The sequence below is a fragment of the Nicotiana tabacum genome, chromosome 8 (assembly GCF_000715075.1).
Source record: "Nicotiana tabacum cultivar K326 chromosome 8, ASM71507v2, whole genome shotgun sequence".
NCBI lineage: Eukaryota > Viridiplantae > Streptophyta > Magnoliopsida > Solanales > Solanaceae > Nicotiana > Nicotiana tabacum.
The window spans coordinates 178,788,502-178,794,621 of record NC_134087.1 but is presented as its reverse complement, the minus strand read 5'-3'; the positions used below and the strand labels follow the sequence as shown (position 1 = coordinate 178,794,621).

General features: G+C 38.1%; 1 long non-coding RNA gene across 1 annotated transcript; it reads left to right on the top strand.

Annotated features, from left to right (window-relative positions):
- The first annotated feature begins 1,771 nt into the window (after positions 1–1,771).
- Positions 1,772–5,260, top strand: LOC107803416 (uncharacterized). Its single transcript, XR_001652024.2, has 2 exons — positions 1,772–2,435; positions 4,954–5,260. It is a non-coding gene; the product is annotated as an uncharacterized LOC107803416 (long non-coding RNA).
- The last annotated feature ends 860 nt before the right edge of the window (positions 5,261–6,120 follow it).

The following is a 6,120-nucleotide window of genomic DNA, read 5'->3' as shown; positions in this document are numbered from 1 at the left end:
ATCTAACAACCCCCAGTGGTTTGCACTTGTGAATGGTCGGGTAACCCTTGGCCGATAGCAAATTTTACTTCCCGCTAAGAATTTTTGCTACTGAGCCAAAGATTATCTAACCACTCTGTAGTGATCCGTTATTTGCATGCCTTGTCATTTTAAGGTCTTATTTCTGTTGCTAAAGCTTCCTTTGTAGTATGCTTTCCATTTCTACCTCGTTAAAAACCTTGCCAGAAATACCTAACTGGGACAAAAACTGGACGAAGGGGAAAATAGTGCAGCACATACTTTCAATGTAGGCGAGGATCATCAGCAATAGTATCTTTTGATGTGTGTCGTGTTCTAGTTACTCGGAAAATTTACTCCATTTTGATTTTCCAATTCGTATGACCCTTTTCCGGTGACAGCTAAAACCCGATAGGGATGTTGGGCCCAGCTTTCCTGCGTTGAGCTCCTAGTGTTCTGAGTTACTTTCATTGAAACCAGGTTTCCTACTTTGAAATACCGGAGGTTGGCTCTTTGATTTTTTCCATTCTCTGCTTTTGGGTTGCCATCCTTATTTGCGCCAAGTCCCTACGTTCGTCGAGGAACTCCAATTTGACCAACATTGCTTCATTATTTTCTTATTCGTCCGCTCAGATATATATCTCAGGGTAGATTCTCCTACTTCCATTGGGACAAGGCTTCTGCTCCGTATACAAGAGAGAAAGGAGTTCCCTCGTGCTTGATTTGGCCGGTGTCTGGTACACCCACAGTACTTCGGGCAACTATTTGGGCCATTTGCCTTTGGCTGCTTCCAATCCCTTTTTGAGATTTTGTATAATCAACTTGTTTGTTGATTATACTTGACTGTTTGCGCTTGGATGATAAGGCGATGATGTGATCCTTTTGATTTTTATGTCTTCAAGAAACTTTGTGACCTAAGCGCTTATAAATTGTGGCCCGTTGTCGCATGCTATCTCTTTTGGTATCCCAAATCTGTAAATTATACTCTCCCATAAGAAATCTACCACTTTGCACTCGTCAATATTCTGATAAGGACCAATTTCAACCTACTTAGAAATATAGTCAGATAAAATCAAAAGACACCTTACCTTACAAGGGGCCAGTGGAAGCGGGTCGACTATATGCATCCCCATTTTCATGAATGGCCATGGTGACAAAACTGAGTATAGTGGCTCTGCCGATTGATGTACAAATGGTACGTAGCATTGACATCTATCACATTTTTTAACATAAGCCTTGACATCTTGTTCCATCCAGGGCCAGTAGTATCCTACCCTAATTAATTTTAACACCAAGGAATCCGCACCTAAGTGATTCCCGCAAATCCCTTTCGTGGACTTCTCGCATAACATAATTAGCTTTGGAAGCACCCAAACATCGGGCCAACGGGCCTTGGAAGGATCCTCTGTGTAAGTACGTAATTTTTGACCCGCACAACTTTTAAGTTAGTTTTAGCATTTTAAATATTTACTTGAGTTATTATCGATTTTTAATCTATTTTTTATTATCACTTTATTAGTTTAATTTTATTGTTTTAGTATTTAAAATTAAAGAAAAATACCAAAAATAATTTTATTTAATATTAGTTAATTAAATTTTAATTAATATTTTTAGGATTTTTGAGTTTGTCTTTGTTCAACCAGACAAACCATATTTTGGGGTGAGTTTCAGATTTCTTTGGCCCAATTAGGAATGGCCCACAAGATTTGAGCCCATACTCTTTACACCCAAATTAAAACCTTTTAAAACCCCTAATTCCTTACCCTAGAGCTTTAGCCATTTTCACACCAAAAACAAACACCCTAAGAACAATAGCGTTCCCCACCCCTCACCTTTCTCGTTGTCTTCCTCTTGTTCTATTACTGCTGCGACGGAGACTGTTAGTGGCACCTTCCAAAAAAGGAGAAAGGGAATTCTCTCGTTCACTTTGAGAGCTCCAACCCTATCTCCTAAATTGAGGGCAGCCGGTTTCCACTCCTCTGGATCTGATTTGCGAAAATCATCACTCATCCCCTCCAAATCTCCCTCACCTCACACCACAATCAGAAAGACACACACGCACAATAAGGGGAAGAGGAAAGTAAACATGTAACAATAGAGAGAGAGGGAGACAGATGGAATGAAAAGAAAAAAGAGAAAGGGGTCACCGTCTTCTCCTTCTTCTTTGAGCAAAAACAACCCACGTTCCTCACAAAACAAACAGTATTTTTGATCGGAGTCGAATCGAATTTTCCGACGAGTTTTTTCCGGTGAATCTCGAGGTTCCGACATGGTTTTTTGTTAATGGGTCTGTTCGTTTTCAACTACAGTTTCGCCTTCTTCTTGTAAATCAGTTGGAAGATTTTAATATATTGAAAGGTTTAAGAGGAAACTGATGGCATGAATCACAAATTGAAGGATTCAAAACTGAGGAAACTAAGATTACTAGCTGAAGTTCGGTAAGTTTTGTTTTAACTTCATATAAAAGGTTTTCATATTTACTTGATATAGTTTCACTTAATTTAAGTAAAGATTTTCTTGAATTTAGTATTTTGGCCTTAGCCTTCGAAGCTATATGATCTTGGATAATATAACTAAGGAAAATGAATTCTGTTGGTAATTATGTTAAGAGTCGTTATCTTCAGCATCTTAATATTTATTCATTTGACAATGTAATCTTGTTTGAATTGTACTTTTGTGCATATGCTGATTCCAGTTGTTTCGCAAATGCTTGATCTCTTTTCTAGTATTTGAATTTAAGTGCAATATTTTACTTTTTGTCCCGCATATATCCATTGCAATAGCAGTCTTGGAAAGAAATGTGTAGGCTAGTTGTTAAAAGATTTGGACCGGATTAAGCTTCATCGCACCTGGGACATTTTAGTTAAATGTTGGTATTTTTTTTATCTCAAACTTAGGAAAGAAACAAAAAATGAATATTCGTAGAAAATACTTTAGGCGCGACTTAATCTATCATTGCGATTGTGTATACGTTTGCGTGACATAATTACGATTTTCAAAGTAAATCGAGGTATGCGTTCGCGCAACTTCGACCAAATATTCTTAATATTAACAAAGCGTGATTAATTGTGTACACGTACGCGTGATATAATTCTTAATGAGCCGAACGAAATGAGTACACATACGCGTGATTCGTTTTAGGATAGTTTCTCAATTAAAAGCGGTAAAATGAAAAGCGCACATAGGTTCTAAAACACATAATTAAACAAATTAATTAAGCTAGGTATGATTTAAAGTGACCATGCCAAAACTACGGAATCTGGAAATGCCTAACACCTTCTCCCGGATTAACAGAATTCCTTACCCGGTCTTTTGTTTCGCAGACTTTTTAAACATAGTCAAATTTCCTCGATTTGGGATTTAAAATAAACCGGTGACTTAGAACATCCTAAATTATTCCAAGTGGCGACTCTGAAATTGAATAAATAATCCTATTTCGATAATGTCACTTAAATTGGAAAAACTCCCTATCCCTATCGGGAAAAAGGAGGTGTGACAGCTCTGGTGACTCTGCTGGGGAACAAACCCAGAGTCTCTGATTCAGGGTTCAAAATCGTGCTTGTTAATATGATCTATGCTCGGCTTTATTGTTTGTTGATATTACTATATTCGTGGACCTAATGTGCTAATTGCCGCTTATTTACCGCTTTGATATTATTTGAACTGTATTAAACTGTCTTCTTATGCCTTCCTTCTGAGTCTTCTAAAAATATGGTGCACACGTACGTGTGGCCCACTTTTCTGTTAGAAGTTGTACCAAATAGAATGAGGCTGGGTCAACAGCTAGGCCGGGTAGACTTTTGTACTCCCAGTACATTGCCCCCACCTCGGCTCGAGCTGTTTGCTCGGGTAAGCCAGGTTTAGGACACAACCCCAGGTTTAAATCTAGAATAATATAACCTCATGCTGAATACCTACTAGGCACGTTTGTTTGCATCATGTGCATTTGACTTTGGGGACTCAACACAGGGGTTGAGTCTGTCTAGGACAGGTGTCCCCAAAAAATAAAAGACCATGCTAATGCATCCTATGTGCTACATGTTGCATTATCCAAGGGTAAAAGGGGTCATTTGGCGGACCAATGATGGTTGAGGGTAAATGAGAAAGAAAAGAGGGCAAAGTGTAAAAATGAAGCAAGTAGTCCCCAGTTATATTTTTCTTTCGCAATTTTGTTCAAGAAAAAGACAAAAAAAAAAATGAAAATGAAAAATCCAAAAAATATAATAAAATTGCACTTTCCCATCATTTTTCAACAAAAAAAGACAAAAAATATATTTTCTCCAAATCAGTTGTTTTATAAAATTCTCGCATGTATCCAATTTTTCCGAACTACGCATACCTGATTCTCGTCTTTTAGGGCGGGATATGGAGCAGCCCACATAAGGTCCGGTCTTCTTAGTGAGTCTTAAGTTCTTGGCTTCGAGGGTCGTAGCCAATTCTTGCATGTCTAACCATTTTTGACCACATCAGCCTTTTTACAAAATAGGGTTATTTTTGCAAAGTGGCTTGTTGAATTGTGTTTGGAGAGTCTTGAATCCCCATTAGCTATCTCCTTATTTTAAGGTCTGTCCTTCTTGAATTTGCATGTCTAGCCACTTTTAAGCTGCATCTCTTATTTTGCAAAATGGGGCCATTTTCACAAAAGCGATTGTTAACCCATGTCTTAGAGTCCTAAGTTCACAACATGATGTCCTCTCTGTTTAAGGTCCATTCTGTTGAATTTGCAAGCTTAGCCATTTTTTTTGGCCACATAAGCTATTTCTACAAAATGGGTCATTTCGGCAAAGTGATTTTTTCATGTCTTTGAGGTCACCTTTGTCGAGTTCGCACTAATAGCAACTTTTGGCCACGTAGGCTATTTTGCATAAAACGCCTCTATCATGTCTTGCATGTGTCCAATAGGGAGTGTAATTGTCTCACATAGTGTTCTAAATCTTTAACTCTATTTGGTTTTAGTTTTCTCATACAGGTGTGGATCTACTTACCGGAGTTCGAGCATGACAGATACCCCGCGACCATCCAGTTAGGACCGCTGCATTCAGGAGATGCTTAAGGAGATTTTTTTTATGTTTTGAGTCTTCCTTCCTTTTTGTGTTGTCTTTTACTTTCTAGTCCTTTCTAATAGTACTGAGTCTTTTAGGTGATGTCAGAATCTATCATAGTCTAGCTGAGTTTGTTGAGTCTTTTGTTATCGTATATTTGATTCTGTATCCGAAAAAAGGAGAGTTGTAAATGAAAAATCTAAAAAGATTTTTGTTTCTTAGTTTATTTTGTCCATTACTTTTCCAGAACTACGCTTGGTCTGATTCATATGGAACATGATACGTAGGCAACCTACATAGGGTTCGATCGAATCATTTTTAAAATTAAAAGAAAAAGAAAAAAAGGAAACAAAAAAAGATAAAATTATGGGATGTGAGAAATGAGAGGAAAGAAAAGTGATAATTAAAAAAAAAAGAGGAAGGAAAATGAGCAAGCCAAGAAGTGCTAGAAAAGAAAAGAAAAGAGAAGATTGAAATGAACAAATTGGGATGATGCGAAGTGACCTTGTGACCCTCAAAGTCATTCTTGAACCGTTAATTGTTGCTTGGTGCATTGCACGTAATGTGATATTTTTAGCTGTTAAATGCCCTAACGCTAACATGATGACTTCATTTTGTTCCTCTTTGTTATCTTCATTATAGCAGAAGGGTGGTTGGTTTGTGGTTCTTAAACTGGTAACTCTTCCATAAAACACAAGGTCAAAGAGCAAGATAGTCATGGCTAGCAAAGACTTGGACACATGTGTTATTGATCCGTCTAAGGAGATTGTTGAATCAGAATCTGAGTTGAAAGAAAAGGTCTTAAGTTTGAAAGGACAGATGACCGAAATATACCAAGCCTGGATTAGTGGGCATCCTCCACCATTAGTTCCCGCTAACTACACTGAAAGCCTCGTCACCATCCTGCCACTGTCACAAATCCAGCTTCTTACTGCTGGTGATATCTCCCCACAACCTTTTCATACTCCACCCGCCAAAACCACCTCATATCCCGCTCCTTTAACCACTCATGTTTTTGTAGCTCCTCCACCATCTACTTTTCCTCGATCCTCTAGCGAGACTATGTTCAAAGTCCCCGATG